Source organism: Lipotes vexillifer, unplaced genomic scaffold, assembly GCF_000442215.2.
Source record: "Lipotes vexillifer unplaced genomic scaffold, Lipotes_vexillifer_v1.1 scaffold1761, whole genome shotgun sequence".
Lineage (NCBI taxonomy): Eukaryota > Metazoa > Chordata > Mammalia > Artiodactyla > Lipotidae > Lipotes > Lipotes vexillifer.
In genome coordinates this window covers 58,381-75,247 of record NW_006777503.1, presented here as the reverse complement: position 1 = coordinate 75,247, position 16,867 = coordinate 58,381, and the positions used below count along the sequence as shown (strand labels likewise).

The window sequence follows — 16,867 nt, the reverse complement described above, 5'->3', positions numbered from 1 at the left end:
CCCTGAACTGCTGAACCCTGAACAGGTCTGGAGGCCCTTGGGGCCCATGGGCCACACATTGAGAGAAGCTGGTTAGACGTGCGTGCCGCACGGAAGAATGACGTCCTTGAAATTGATGTCTAGTTAGTTCCCTGCAGGACCTCTTCAGCATCGTCTTTTCCTCCTTTCCATCGTTCACCTGCTATTGTCCTGTAATTGAGAGCCCACGGGGTGTGAGGTCCCGTGTGGGTGTTCAGTGGTCGGTGTGACGCTCCCTCTTTTTATTCTGAGTGGAGCCCACGTTTCATACACCCCTCCAGGGCCTCTCCCTCCACACGCCGGGAACCGTACAAATATCGTCATATCGTGTCCACTTCAGTCGTTCTGCGTATCACTCGATTCTGTAATCCTCTAAGAGACCGTTTGCTGAGGAGATCACTGAGCAGTGGAAACATGGCAACAACAGCAGGATGGAGAAAGCTAGCAAGTGCGCTCAGGTGTCTGGGAATTTAAAAGGATTCCAGTCGTACAAAGCCCGTGCTCCCACCACAGTGGAACTACACTACAGATCAGTAACAGAGAGATAATGGGAAACCCCCAATATTTGGAAACCGTATCACACACTTGGGTAGAATACACATAACACAAGGTTTGCCTTTCCAACTGTTTGCAGGCGTCCAGGTCAGTGGCCTGGCGCACGTGCGCTGTAGTCCTGCCATCACCGCCCATCCAGAGCGCTCTGCCGTCTTGCAAAGCTGAAGCTCTGGGCCCTGGAAGGGCAGTTCCCCACACACCCCCCAGCCCCTGGAGGTCACAGTTCTGCCTTCTGTCTCTGCCTCTCGGGGCCCTCATCTGAGTGGACTCATCTTTTGGTGACTCGTTTATGTCACTGGGCATGGTGTCCTCAGGGTTCATCTGTGTTGTGGCACGGGTCAGAATTTCCTTCCCTTTTAAGGCTGAATAATACTTTTGCTTTATTTATTATTTTTTAAAATTTATTTTTAGCTGCGTTGGGTCTTTGTTGCTACGCACGGGCTTTCTCTAGTTGTGGCGAGCAGGGGCTACTCTTTGTTGCGGTGCGGGGGCTTCTCATTGTGGTGGCTTCTCTTGTTGCAGAGCACGGGCTGTAGGCACGCAGGCTCGGTAGTTGTGGCATGCGGGCTCAGTAGTTGTGGCGCACGGGCTTAGTTGCTCCGCAGCATGTCGGATCTTCCCGGACCAGGGCTCGAACCCGTGTCCCCTTCATTGGCAGGCGGACTCTTAACCACCGCGCCACCAAGGAAGCCCAATTGTGCTTCATTTTAAAAGAGAGAGAGACAACGCACTCAGGCCAGAGGAAGACAGAGGCAAGAGCTGTGAGATGACCCAGTGTGTGCAGCTGGCACTGGTCATGGGCTCAGCTGCATTGGGACAGGACAGGATTTCCTGGGCTTCGGCACCTGGGATGGTTAGTTTCCTGTGTCAGCGTGGCTGTGCTGGGGTGCCCAGTTGTGTGGTCACGTACCCGTCTAGATATTGCTGTGAAGGTATTTTTCAGATGTGATTAATGTTTGAATCAGGTGACTTGGAGTAAAGCTGAGCACCCTCGTAATGCGGTGGACCTCATCCGACCAATTGAAGGCCTTTAGAGAGAAGACTGAGCTTCCCTGAGGAGGAAGGAATTCTCCCAGCCGACTGCTTACCAGAATTTCCAGCCTGCCAACCTGCCTGCAGACTTCAGGCTTGCCAGTGCCCACGTGGCATGAGGCACTTCCTTAAAATCAATCTCTCTCTGTCTCTGTGTCTGTCTCTCTCTATGTGTGTGTCTGTATCTATCTGTCTATCTGTCCATCCTATTGGTTCTGATTCTCTGGAGACCCCTGAGTAAGACAGTACCCCTTTCTGTCTCTAGTTAGGCCCTGAGAATGGCACATTGAGGCCACCACGAGAACAGGCAGGCTCCATTTACTTGCTGCACCATTTCGTCCTTCCCTACCGTGGATGGCAAGGCGGCCGTGGGAGGACCCTGGGAGGCTCAGCTCCAGGTTCTTCCTACAGGAATGATACAGCTGAGGCTTGGCCTCAGAAGACGTGCTTTCAAGTCCTGCTTCCTCTCTGCCCACAGCCATCCGTGTCCTTGGGAAGGGTGCCCTCCTGCCTGGAGGGGCTCTGGTTGCCCACCTGGCTGAGGAGTGTGGGGGGGGTAGAGAGGATGAGGGGGGACAGAGAGATGGTGGCCTAGCTGCGGGCCCCTCTCCCACCCCTGCCTGCCGGCTGGCTGCACTGGCCTTTGCAGGGCCTGGTGTCTCTGTGGCTCATCAGGGAGGCTGAGGATGGAGGCCCAAGGGGAGAGGGAGGCGGAGCTGGCACGCTGTCCTCCTGCCCCCTGGGGCGGCACGAAATTAGCACAGAAAGGAGCATGAAAATGAAAAAACGTTTCCCTTTCTTCTTGCCGCCTCATTCTTGGCTCTCTTCCTGATCTTGCTGAAATGAATGTTTACCATCTCTTGAGACGTCAGAGAACAGAGCTGCTGCTCCTACAACATATTTTCAATGAGAAGAAAAGAAGGAACCAGGCCTGGCTGGGTGGTGGGCTGTGCCGCCCTCTCGCTGCCGCTCGGGCTGGGTGGCCTCTTGTTTGGCTGCGTCGCCATGTATGACATTATCTAAATGCACTTTTTTTTTTTACTTTATTTTTTTAACATCTTTGTTGGAGTATAATCGCTTTACAATGGTGTGTTAGTTTCTGCTGTATAACAGAGTGAATCAGCTGTACATATACATATGTCCCCATATCCCCTCCCTCTTGCGTCTCCCTCCCACCCTCCCTCTCCCACCCCTCTAGGTGGTCACAAAGCGCCTAGCTGATCTCCCTGTGCTATGTAAATGCACTTTTAGATCATGCAAATCAATGCACTTTTCTTACGTGCAAATATTAGTCAGGATCAGTGGAAAGATTAAAGAATAGATTTGTTACCCGAAAACAGAAAGTGCTCATGTAATTAGAGACCTGGAAGGAAACCCTGGGTCCTTTTATGGGAAGAAAACTGGACAGGTTGAGGGCTCCCAGCAGTCCTGAAGGGCCATGAAGCCAGGCCGGGCAGGGCAGTGGTCTTCACGCTTAGCTAACTGGGCGTCCCCTTTTACTGCCTTCACAGTGAACAAAGAACAGAAACCCTGAGGCTTGTTTAACAGTGGGGTGGAATCACTTAAAATTAGCTAAGCTTTTGCCAATTGTATGTAAAAGTTTTCAAAGCCTTTATTAAAGCATTTCTTACTTATTCTGATTCCACTATAGGCTTATCTACACCATCTTATTATCTCATGGCCAAAAGGTTTGCCAACTAAGATAAGCTTTCACTCCTGCCTTGTTCCAATCCTCAGCCATCCTGCATTCCCAAAGGCACGTTAGCTGTTTTTAAAAATTAGGGGGCTTCCCTGGTGGCTCAGTGGTTGAGAGTCCACCTGCTGATGCAGAGGACACGGGTTCGTGCCCCGGTCCGCAACTTCCCAAGCAGGGGCAGGTTTGTTGATCTGCAAGGACATGCGTTCCTCTGCTGCACGCACGCCGATTCTCTGTGTGTCGCCGACCACGCTTGGTAGCCTTGGTGTTGTGATGAGCACAGTTCCCAGGATGTATTGGCCTCTCCCGCAGGCTCATGAATCCCCACCCTGAGCCAGGCTGGTGGGAATTAACCAGCTGCTGCAGCTTGTTTTTATTCTGTGTGCTCATCTGCCTCTGGGAGCCAGTGATTTATAAATAAACATTTATTATTTACAAGATCGGAAATGTTACATTTATGGAACTCCAGAAATAAACTGTCAGCGACCAGGAAACATATTTTTGATGTATTGCAAATGTACTTTCCCACGTCAACGATTTGCCCAGATGTCCCTCCAGTTTGTCAGTGGAAGATGAGCTCTTTCCTCGTAGCATCCGATGCTTTGAAAGTTTATCTTCCTCTTTCATGGCCATGCTTCCCGTGGGGTCTAATCTATTTTCTGTCTCCTTGTCAACAGTACCTCAAGGTGTGATGCAGTAATTTGAGGGCCACGGAGTAGTAACTCGGTCTTGTATTTACGAGGCATCCTCCTCCAAGGGAAGCAAGGTGCTCTAAGGACAGCTCATGTGCGGTACACAGGGGCAGGTATTACTGTTATCTTTTTAACCTTTTCATTTTGGAAATTTTCACAAAATTTTTTGCATGCACAGAAGTAGAGGGAAGAGTATCATGAACCTGCGTGGACTCATCATTCAGCTGTAAGATTACCAACATTTTGCCAACCTTTTCTTACGACTTTTTTTTCCCCCAAACAAACAACTCTTTATTGCAGGTTTTTTTCTTTTCTTTTTTTCTGGCCGCTCCATGCAGCTTGCAGGATCTTAGTTCCCCGAGCAGGGATCAAACCCATGCACCCTGTAGTGGAAGCGTGGAGTGTTAACCACTGGACCGACCACCAGGGAATTCCCTGAAGTGTAGTTGATTTACAGTGTTGTGTTAGTTTCTGGTGTACAGGAAAGTGACTCAGTTATACACATATATATATTCTCTTTCAGATTCTTTTCCATTATGGTTTATCACAGGATATTGAGTATCGTTCCCTGTGCTGTACAGCAGGTCCTTGTTGTTTATTATTTTAAATATATAGTGTGTATATGTTAATCCCAACCTCCTAATTTATCCCTTCCCCACCCTTTCCCCTTTGGTAACCATAAGTTTGTTTTCTGTCTGTGAGTCTATTTCTGTTTTGTAAATAAGTTCACTTGTATCATTTTTTTAGATTCCACGTATAAGTGATAGCATATTGGTATTTGTCCTTCTTTTTCTGACTTACTTCACTTAGTATGATAATCTCTAGGTTCATCCATGTTGCTGCAAATGGCATTATTTCATTCTTTTTTACGGCTGAGTGGTATTCCGTTATATATATACACCACATCTTCTTTATTCATTCATCTGTCAGTATTTTGCCAATCTTGTTTCATCTATTTCCCATCCTTTTTTCCCCTTACATAGTTTAAAGCAAATCCCAGACATCACGCTATTTCACTGCAGTAGGATGCAAGTGTTAATAATTCCACTTTATGGGAAAATACAAGCACTGAAAAGTATCACCCAGAACGATACACTGAGTCTGTGGGGGAAGGTAGGTACCAGAAACCAAATTCCCCCCGTCCTAACTGTGCTCCTGCAAACTGACGCACCCATCCCACACACAGGATGACTCGGGCATGTAGAGAGCATGTCACCCACGACAGTGTCAGCTGGGACAGAGGTCTTCAACCAGATCCATCACATGGATAGATTTATCTCAGCCCACAACTATTTAAATAAATTAAGACCTTACTTCCAGAAAGTAAAAATCAGAGTCCCTCTAAAGAATAACTAGGAAGCTAAACGCCCCAAATTACATTTACTCAGAAGAATGTTATTTAAAATCCAAACATATGGAGTCATAAAGAATAAATGTGTGACCTTTTGTTTAACTGCAACCCTAAAAATACTTATTTTTGTTGTTGCACTGGCAGCTCCAACGTTCCTGCGAGGAGAATGACAGCAAACACCATCTCCCGCCAAGACATCTTGAGTGTCTGGGGTTTTCTGTTGAGCTTTGGATGCCGCGGCATCGAGGAAACACTGCCAGACGCGTCACCCCCTCCGGCCTCCCCACAGGGGTGGGGCTTCCGGGGCAGCTCCCCGAGGCGAGAAGGCCAGTTCAGGAGTTTCCTTGGCGCCTCGAGGCACCCCCTGGGCAGCTGTTGTACAACAAGAATTCGGCCGTCTTTGTCTCCGTTCCAGTTCCACCCCTCAGACCACACCTGAGTTTATGCTAATGAGGTGACTAACCGTGGCCCCTTGAGAGCTTCAGGTGTGGGCGGGGGGCCCATCGTGCCAGAAAGACATGGGTTTGGAGGGTGGGGACCTGGTGTCGAGTGATGTCAGGCTGACCTCTGACCTCCAGGGAGAAGGGGGGGCTGGAAACTGGATTCAATCGCAAGATCAGTGGTTCAATCATGCGTATGTAACAAACCCCTAATAACTCCAGGTGCTGGAAACTCAGGTGGGCGTCTGGATCACGTGGCTGTGCTGATGGGCGGAGGGCGCACCCAAGGGCCCTCCCGGACCTCACCTGTAGTCATCGGGACCTGCTTTCCTGAGTTCCGTGAGTCATTCTGGCGAACGATGGAACTGGAGGGGGTGCCGGGAACCCCCAAATTTGTAGCCAGTTGGTCAGAAGCACGAGGGGCCTGGAACCCCCGAAGTGCAGCTGGTGTCCGGAGTGAGGACGGTCTTGTGGGGTGCCGTATCCTCAACCTGCAGGGTCTGTGCTGAGCCCGGAGTTGGTGTCAGTCGCACCGCTCACCCCAGCGCACTCGCCTTGGGCCCAGGCGCCTGGTCCAGATCTGTCCTGCGACCACCCCCGGCTCTCAACATGGCACCCCGGGGCCTGGGGACCACGCCCTAAGACGAGGCAGGCAGTACCTCCAGCCTCACGGCGAGAGCGGGGATGGGTCAGAGATGGGCCAGCTGCCCTGACGTTTCCCCGCGGGCGCCGTTCTGTGTACATTTGGGAACGGACCAGTGGTAGTAGATTTTGTTATCGAATAACACACGTCGTTGAAAGCTCAGATATGGACGCAAACAAAAATATAGACGCCTGTGACGAAAGGAACGGAAGAACAGCTTCAGGGCTAAAACAGCACATTTTGGCTTCTGTAAGAAACTTGCTTGCTTGCTTGGGGCGGGAAGAACCGGGTTCCTGATTGGCTGATTCAAAATTAAACAGCTCCCTCCCGCCTTGGGGACTTCCCGCCCTGTGAAGGGTATAAAAGCCTCGCCCGACGGTTAGTCGGGGTCTCACTCACTTCTCTCCAAGTGGGACCCTGTCCGGACAGTTTGTTTAAGCTTCTATACTTGTACTTGTATAAATCCTTTGCTAATCTTTCTGCTTGGTGTTGGTGATTCTCGGGTGTCCTTGGTTGGGACACGGGTCGCATTTACCGGGGAACTCGACTCCAGGCGTGTGGCTCCCGGACCGCAACACGCCGATAAATGAAAATACCCCCAGTGTCCCCATGGGCTGTCGCCGTGCCCTGGAAGAGGTGCCCTTTTCAGGGGAGGAGGAGGAAGGTGGCCCGGTTCCCGCAGGGAAGGCGGGGGTGCTGCACCCGCCCCCAACCCTCCCCCTGCCCCTTCCTGCTCTGTGCCCTGAGGGGCCATCGCACTGGCTGCCCCCGGGATCCTCCTCTGGCTCCCGGGTGGGCTGGCCGATGTTGGCACCTTCAAAAGGCAGAGGGTCGGCGAAAAGCGAGGGGTCATGCCTGGGTCACCGTGGGTGCAGGGTCCTCGCCTGCTGTCACAGCCCCAGGCATCCGCCTGCCTCCCCGGTTCTGGGACCGCCCCTCCCCTGCCTTTCCTCGGGGCTCTCAGCTCTCGATAACCAACCCCATATGAGGAGCCAGCGGTGCCTTGTCCCTTGGCCCCAGCTCGCCACCAGTGCCCGCAGGAAGTGTCCTCAGATGACTGGGACTGTGTCCCGCTGGGAACAGGGAGGGGGCAGCAGAAAGCAGCCTACGCCCCGTGGGAGCAGCCGCCATCCGCCCAGCACTGAGGGTCATGGTGGGGAAGCCCGGGTGGTTCTAGTCCAACCAGGTTAGGGTGACAGGGGGCAGGCCCGCAAAGGTCACTGAGGATGGAAGGCAGAGGGCAGGTACCCTAGGCTGGCAGACCCTCTGTGCGGCGGGGACGGGGAGGCCCCTCCTCCATCGTGGGCCTGGGGTCTCCCCAGTGTCAGACGTGGGAGACCCGCCTCATGGGCTGACAGCAGCAAACGCTGGAGAGGCCGCGATACCTGCACCCCGGTGTCTCAGGTTGTCACAGGACCAGGAGATGGCGAAGGTGTTACCAGGGCAACACGGGCCCACCGGCCTCTCTCAGATGCTCCAGAGTGGAGTTTCTCAACGTCTGGTCCAGTCCCACCTGCCCCTCAGTCACTGAGCATTTGTCTAAAGTGCGGATTATTGGTGCTGAGCCCCACGAAACCCACCTGCCCCACACGACTTAGATAAGTCCGGGCTTCCTCATGACCCCCGCAGGACTCGCAGGAGATGCCCTTTTTTTTTTTTTCCAGAAGATGCCCTTTTACACACAGGCCCTCCAATGTCCTGTTCTTTGCCTTGTGAAGGGTGAGCTGAGATTAGAACTGTCCCTGTGAAACCAGCTGGACACAGAGACAAACATTTCCGTTCAGCGAACTGAGCCGTCTCTCGATGGCCCTGCCTGTAAAGCCCAAGGGAGGCCCCCTCCGCTGAGATGCTCTGATCTTGGGCGTCCCCTTACCTTAGCAGCCTGAATAAAATCAATCTCCGCTCTCGTTTGTTTTGTCCCCTCAGCTCCCACCCTGGGCCCAGGAGTCACCGGCGCCCTTGGGCGATCCCTACGGGGTCAAGTTTGAGCAGCTCGGCCCTAGAGGCAGCAGCATCAGGGCATCTCGAGGGCCGCATGGTCCGACCTCAGACAGACACTGCACGGCCAGGTGAGGGGCACGCGGGGCGGCAGGCTGGGGGATCCGCCCTCCAGATGCAGTTCTGTCCTCGGACTCGTGTTCACAGGCCTCTCTGATCTGCTCCAGGGGGCAAAGATTAGACTTTGTAAATAGAAACTGATTTAAGTAAATCAACGGTAAGCATTTTGGGGTCAAAACAGCCTCTTCACACCCCAGGGACCCAGACTTCTATCCTCACCAGCTCCTCCCCATGCAGCCTTTTATTGGTTTGTCATCATCACCCCTGCTGACAATGAGTGATCTCCCTGGGAGTACCCCAAGAACTGTGGTGGCTGCCAGGTGCTTTGGCACAGAATTCCTCTCTGAGTCAGAGCCCGAGGCCATTAGCGCAGGGGAACAGCTGCGAGGGCCACACCTCCTCGAGTCGTTTGAAAATTTTATGATGAATAAAAACGATCCATGACACAGACTTATGCATCATATATTAACCTAATACCTCCTCCACACCACCAACAGTCTTTTGTTGCACACATATTTTCCTAAGGACGCTCCAACTCCAATAGTAAAACGTTGACTATTCAGTGACACTACATAAAATTTCCTCCTGTGTTGTCAAATCCTTAATAACAATAACAAGCCTAACATTCAGTGAAAGAAGGCGAGCGAGGTGGAAACCCCATGAATGCTAAAAGTGTGGAAAAGAGAATTATGCGTTTTAGATTAAATAACCAAAAGACTGAGCAGAAATACAGGGTCAAAAGATGCTGAAAAATAAACCTTAAATATGGTTCAAGCACCACAAGCTCTTTAAGCTGTCCCGTGCGTGCAGGTGACCTTTGTTTGCAGCAGTACACCTGGTGATGCCATCACGATGCTTTAAAGGACCCGGTGGCACAGTGAGAACGGGGAAGGTGGGAACTGAAAGCCATGAGCCAGAAAAGGACCTGCTTAACTATTACATTTCAAATGGATAAACAACAAGGTCCTGCTGTAGAGCGCAGGGAACTACATCCAATCTCCTGGGATAAACCATCATGGAAAAGAATATGAAAAAGGATGTGTATATAAATGTAACTGAGTCACTTTGCTGCACGGCAGAAATTAACACAACATTGTAAATCAACTATACTCCAATAAAATAAATTTTTAAAAAAAAGAAAGAAAAGGATCTGCTTGGAGGACCACGAGGCCCAGGCTGGAGCTCGTCCTGCCAACAAACCTTGCTGCACAATGTGCACGTGTTAACTCTATCCAGATCCATCTCCTTCCCTTCCCGGTCGCCATCTCAGGTAGGATGGTCAGGTCGCCAGCACCCAAGTGAGGTTTCAGCAATGCCTTTCCCCCTTTCTGTTTTTCATCAACTCTATCATTTAACAGTTCTTTCTGAAGGGCTTCCCTGGTGGCTCAGTGGTTAAGAATCCGTGTGCCAATGCAGGGGACATGGGTTCGAGCCCTGATCCAGGAAGATCCCACATGTCACGGAGCAACTAAGCCCGTGAGTCACAACTACTGAGCCCACGCGCCTAGAGCCCGTGCTCCGCAACAAGAGCAGCCACCGCAATGAGAGGCCCGTGCACCGCAACGAAGAGTAGCCCCCGCTCGCCGCAACTAGAGAAAGCCCACGTGGAGCAACGAAGACCCAGTGTAGACAAAAATAAATAAATTTTTAAAAAAGCAATCTCAGCTTAAAAAAAAAAAATCGCTCTGAAAACAGCATTTGGTGGCATGAAGCTTTGTCTATTTCCATGCAATAAACCCACATTTTAATTTCATGCCAGAGCATCCTTTCTTTTCTGATTTCTCCCTATTCTGGCAGCAGCGACTTGCCATATGTTCCGAGGGAGATGGTGTTTTCCTTTGGCTTCCCCCAGCTGGCTCGGAGCAGAGGATGATGTATTTAAAGCCCCACACTTTAGAAACCTTGGCAAGACTTCTGATGAACTAAAGACATCAAGATATACTTGTAACCTGGGCTCTGATTAGTTTGGATTTTGTAAGGTTTTAACACCAGTGCCCAGGTGACAGGTCGGACTCCATCCCTCGAGAGCTGGTCCCGCTCCGGGGCAGGGCTGGCATCCCAGCACAGAGCGTGGTGGTCCAGGAAGCCACTCCGTGGCCCTCAGACCCCGGAGGCAGCTCTTGCCAAGGGGATGCAGGTGGTTGGTTGGCCTCGACCACCTAAGAAAGCGCAAAGAAGCTTCTCTCCAGGCTGCCTTAGTTTGCCACTTTATTGTGTTTGCCTGGTTGCCTGTTTTAGACGTTAGACTGGCACGGCTATGCCTGGCCATATTCTGGCCCTGATTTGTTCCACCCATTACATCCCTGCTCAGCTGGGGATTCAGCAGCCGGGGTCAACAGAAGAAATAACTTCAACCTCATTTGGTAAAAAGAGTTGCTTCTTTCTTTAAACATTTTTTTCCAAAGATTTAAAATTTTATTTTTGAGTAAGTAATAAATTCACGTACTTCAAAAATCCAAATGGATAAAAGGAACATACATGGAGAATTTGTGTTCCAACCCACGTCTCCATCTGTCACAGGCATAGTTCTAACATGGACCTAATCACTCATGCTGCCCTAGTATCTGTTTTGTGGAAGGTCCTCTCCTTGAGTGTGGGTAGACCTTGCTTAACCAGGTCCCGAGCAGCCCACTTTCTGGGACACCCATTTCTGTCTTCACCCTCCGCCCGGCCGAGGTACCCCACCACCCAGCCCCGCGGTGGCCGAGGAGCTGATTTGATTTTACTGTTTCATTCCCAGTATTACTTAGGTTAATACTTGATTTGTAAGTGTCGAACCCGGTATAAATGGAAGATATTTTAATATGCGCTGGGCAGCAAGGACTGTTCGGGGCACAGGGCATGGGTGGGTTGGAGGGCAGAGTCTGCACCCCTCACCTTCCCCTGGGTCTTCCTGTGCCCTGATGTCTGGAGAAGCCTGTGGTGGGTGCCTGCCCTGTCCGTCTCCCCTTTCACCAGCACCCTGTTCCCCCCACAGAAGAAAGGCTGGCTTCTCACTCATCTGGGAGATTGCTCGGATACATCATCCCAGGGATGTTAAAAAAAAAAAGAAATCTCCAGGGCACCCCGCAAAAAAACAACTCGCAATGTCAGAGGACTCCCCACTAATCAAGGCCCTAGGACCGCACAGTGGGGCTCCCATCTTCCCTGGGCTTATATGTGTATTTCTGTTATGAGCAAAATGTAGCATTAGACACAGACATTTTGGCCTGTGTCACGATGTTGGGTATTTGCCGGGGGGGGGTGGTGGGCTTGAGAACAGTGGCCCCATGTAGCTGTGCCCCTTCCACCTCCGATTAGGGTAGAAGGACGAGGGTCCGCAGACAGCAGAGCAGAGACTCAAAGTCAGACCCCCTCCCCTGGCTCGAGGGTGCGACTACCGGCGTCATCCAGGCGATAACCTGTGGCAGGTCGGAGATCCCACCTAGCCGTGTGTCCGTCACGGAGCTGGGCTACTCAGTATTTGCAGGATGCAGGGGCACCTGCTGCACGTTTCCCACAAGGAAGTGTGTGGTGAGTGCTCTCACTAACTGGGGCTCAGCTGCACAGTTTTCATGATTTCAAGGAGGCGGGGAGAAATCCTCACTTCTGACAGATCAAGGTAACATCCTCAAGTACAAGAAACAGATACTGGAGAAAATTGGATGTTTCATGTGTTCTCCAGACTTGGGAAAACAGTCACTGATTTTTGCCAAAAGGTAACTGGTTACTATAAATCCACACTCTTTTTTCTTTTTCTTTTTGACATGGGGCAATCTTGCCTGCTCTCACTCACTCCTGCCCGCACGAATGTATGTGTTATATTTAAATGAGCTTAGTGGGAAGTGCTGAGGCTTTCGTGTGAAGATGCGCTCGGCCATCATTATGGCACGTGTGCAAGCTGGACGCTGACCCCAGCCCAGGGGCGGCTCCCCCGTGGCTAAGGGGACAAGCCTCAGGCCCCTCCCGGGAGTAGTGGAGGGGCCGGCCAAGGCTTCACACAGTCAGGTGGCACCAGACTTGCAAAAGGAGGGTATTTGACCACAATCACTTAAAACCACAGTCTCTTGGGACTTCCCTGGAGGTCCAGTGGTTAGGGCTCTGCACTCACACTGCAGGGGGCACAGGTTCGATCCCTGATCAGGGAACTAAGATCCCATGTGCCAAAAAAACCAAAACCAAACCACAGCCTCTTTCCACTCCAGGGTCCTCCATCACTTTCCACTCCTGGCCGGCTTGGAGTGGCTGTCGGGGCACACTTTGTCTGGGTTTAGAGACATGTCTATGGGTCCACACCGACTTCCTGTGTGGCCGAGCTACTGAGAGCTGTCTGCCGTGGGCACGGCCTCCGGGGACACTCCTGCTTCCCACCGAGCCGACCCGCCAGGCACGCGGATGTGAAGGTGGTGACCAGAGGGGAGACTGCAGTATGAGCGTCACGCACATGTGCTATGACCATGTCCCATGACCGTGAACATACAGCATGCTTACAAACATGTGACGTGAACGTGAGCTGTGACCACGTCCTGAGAGGTTTGGCAGCAGCAGTAGGTGGGGAAGGAGGAGAAGCAAGTTTTTGTTTTTGTCTTTTTTAACGTTTATTTATTTATTTATTTGGGGCTGCATCGGGTCTTAGTTGCGGCACACATGATCTTCCGTTGTGGCGCACAGGCTTCTCTCCAGTTGTGGCCCGTGGGCTCCAGAGCACGTGGGCTCAGTAATTGCAGCGCACAGGTTAGTTGCCCCGCAGGCATGTGGGATCCTAGTTCCCGGATCAGGGATTGAACCCGAGTCCCCTGCTTTGGAAGGCAGAGCCTCAACCACTGGACCACCAGGGAAGTCCTGAGAAGCAAATTTTGAAATGCAGGGAGCCAGAAACTAGTCATGGAAAATTCTTTAAATCATGAAATATGGCATCAGGTTTGATTCCCCTCCATACCTCGACGAACAGAACTTCTCTCCACGGGGAACAAACTCCATAATACAGTACATGCAATTAAACAGAGGCCTTGCTTTCTCTTTTTCGATGGGAATCATGTGAAATTATATTTATCAGAATTCCTGTGCTTGAATCAGTGCTACAAACAGCAAGGATGTCTGTGTGCGGTCACAATTTTTACATATCCAGACTATCAAAAAACAAATTTTGATCAACCCTGCAGGTGGAAAGACTGAATTATCTTTCTAGTCTATCAAAATAGAACTATAAAAATGCCATGTGAGAAGGATTCAAAAAGTATGCAACCAAAATTATTCTTTTATTAACTGCTTGGCACATAAAGAGGTATGTCAAGCCATTAATCAAAATATCATGTTATTTTTCTGGATTTTGCGAGGTTTATGGTATCTACCAAATTTTAAAATCTGTAAGCTATTTTTTCTCATTCTAAATAATATCACTTTCATACCTAATTTTGAATTCATAATTGTGCATTATTTTTATTTAAGAGCTCTCCATATTCTGTCAGATTTAGGCCCCACAAAACCTGAATCGATCCTCAAGAGTGCGCTATACTTTCTCTCTCTCTCTCTTTTTTTTTTTTTCCTGTTAATTTTCATGGAACCTCTTCTAGCCTTAAGTACTAGTCATTCACGGATATAGGAACTAATTGAAAAAAATAGTTTCAATACAAATCACTAAGAAATACGTATCCAGTAAAAACTTACTTTATAAGTTTAGAAGCGTTTGTTAAAATTGGACTTTATAAGTAGGTTACTGAGACTTGTAAAAAAATGCTTTAAGAAAAATTAGGTTTTGATTAAGAATACTGTATTTTAAAAACTTTAATGTTTTCAAAAAATTTTTAATTGTTTAAATTTAAAATTTTTTTTGAAAAATTTAATATTAATTTAAAAAGTCTCTTCTGTACAAGAATCTGTCAGACATAAAAGAACTCATCTGACGCTTTCAAAAATAAAAAGCATTAAATTATTAAATTTTAACAGATGGAAAGAAATTGAAGTAAAAAAGAAGGAGTTCCCAAACGTCAGAAACACATTGCTTTTCAAGACACACTGGTTCCTAAAAATCCCACTGAATCAAGAAACAGCCTGTGCGAGCCCTGCAGAGCCCGATGGCTGTTCTCCGAGTTTCTGCTCTAGGCCCCAGCTAACTTGCTCTGAAGGTTCAGCTGAGTCACCCTCTCAGGCTTCCCCCCGACCCCCCTGCCTCCTCCAGACCCCTTGGCTTGTTTGATTCTTCCTTAGTCGGGGCTTCCGACAGTTCCGTTGTCTTGCCACCCAAGACACCCCGTGCTCTGTCCTAGCTCTGTGCAGAGGGGCTGTGTGGTCAGCCCGGCCCCCTCTGCTGTCTCCAACCCCTGGGTCAGAAACGAGCTCATTCATCTCCGAGCAGCTGGATTTCACTGCCTAGTTTTTTTCCCACCAAGGGCGCGGAGTGATATGCTGTCTGGAGAAAGGAGTTAGAAGATGGTAGATGTGGGGACAGACAGAAGTGCTATCACCGAAGGCTAGATGTCCAAACACATGGAAAAGAAAGAGAAAAGGAAATGTATTTATTTATTTTTTTATAAATCTATTTATTTATTTGCGGCTGTGTTGGGTCTTTGTTGCTGCGTGTGGGCTTTTCTCTATTTGCGGTGAGCAGGGGCTACTATTAGAAGCGTTTGTTAAAATTGGACTTTATAAGTAGGTTACTGAGACTTGTAAAAAAATGCTTTAAGAAAAATTAGGTTTTGATTAAGAATACTGTATTTTAAAAACTTTAATGTTTTCAAAAAATTTTTAATTGTTTAAATTTAAAATTTTTTTTGAAAAATTTAATATTAATTTAAAAAGTCTCTTCTGTACAAGAATCTGTCAGACATAAAAGAACTCATCTGACGCTTTCAAAAATAAAAAGCATTAAATTATTAAATTTTAACAGATGGAAAGAAATTGAAGTAAAAAAGAAGGAGTTCCCAAACGTCAGAAACACATTGCTTTTCAAGACACACTGGTTCCTAAAAATCCCACTGAATCAAGAAACAGCCTGTGCGAGCCCTGCAGAGCCCGATGGCTGTTCTCCGAGTTTCTGCTCTAGGCCCCAGCTAACTTGCTCTGAAGGTTCAGCTGAGTCACCCTCTCAGGCTTCCCCCCGACCCCCCTGCCTCCTCCAGACCCCTTGGCTTGTTTGATTCTTCCTTAGTCGGGGCTTCCGACAGTTCCGTTGTCTTGCCACCCAAGACACCCCGTGCTCTGTCCTAGCTCTGTGCAGAGGGGCTGTGTGGTCAGCCCGGCCCCCTCTGCTGTCTCCAACCCCTGGGTCAGAAACGAGCTCATTCATCTCCGAGCAGCTGGATTTCACTGCCTAGTTTTTTTCCCACCAAGGGCGCGGAGTGATATGCTGTCTGGAGAAAGGAGTTAGAAGATGGTAGATGTGGGGACAGACAGAAGTGCTATCACCGAAGGCTAGATGTCCAAACACATGGAAAAGAAAGAGAAAAGGAAATGTATTTATTTATTTTTTTATAAATCTATTTATTTATTTGCGGCTGTGTTGGGTCTTTGTTGCTGCGTGTGGGCTTTTCTCTATTTGCGGTGAGCAGGGGCTACTATACTCTTCGTTGCGGTGTGTGGGCTTCTCATTGCGGTGGCTTCTCTTGTTGTGGAGCACGGGCTCTAGGCGCACGGGCTTCATTAGTTGTGGCTCATGGGCTTAGTTGCTCCGCGGCATGTGGGATCTTCCCGGACCAGGGCTCGAACCCGTGTCCCCTGCCTTGGCAGGCAGATTCTTAACCACCGCGCCACCAGGGAAGCCCTGTAAAAGTCTTTTTATTATGAAAGTTCCCAAGGACTTAAATAAGTTGCAGAGAACAGAATCGTCAACTACCATGTGCCCATCACCCAGGCTCAGCAGTTATCATTTTCCCATTCTTTTACCATCTCTGCAGCTCAGCCCTTCCCATACTTTTTGTGAGAATATTTCAAACAAATTACCAGTTAAAAAAAAAAAAAAAACAGACAGTGAAATTCTTCTCCTACAGGACAGAGCCTGTTGTGGACTGAATGTTTGTGTCCCCCTCAAATTCATATGTTGAAGCCCTAACCCCCGATGTGATGGGAGGAATTAGGGCTAGAGAGGCCAGGAGGGCCCCCATCTTGGGGGCCCAAGATGGGATTAGTGCCCTTATAAAAAGAGACACCAGAAATCTGACTCTCTGACTCTGCCATGTGAGGACACAGGGAGAAGGCAGACACATGCAAGCCAGGAGGAGGGCTCTCACCAGACGTTGAATCAGCCGGCATTTTGATCTCTTGATCTTGGATGTCCAGCCTCCAGAACTGTGAGGCAGTAAATGGGTGTGGTTTAGCCACTGAACCTGCTGCATTTTGCCATGGCAGGCGGAGCTCTGGCTGCCTGGTTCAGCGCCAGCACTTACCACATTAGCAATGCCAAAGGAC

The 16,867-nt window shown here is 49.5% G+C and overlaps 1 non-coding gene across 1 annotated transcript; it reads left to right on the top strand.

The window, feature by feature from the left end:
- Nucleotides 1-12,539: 12,539 nt before the first annotated feature.
- Nucleotides 12,540-12,612, top strand: TRNAV-CAC (transfer RNA valine (anticodon CAC)). Its single transcript has one exon. It is a non-coding gene; the product is annotated as a tRNA-Val (tRNA).
- The last annotated feature ends 4,255 nt before the right edge of the window (nt 12,613-16,867 follow it).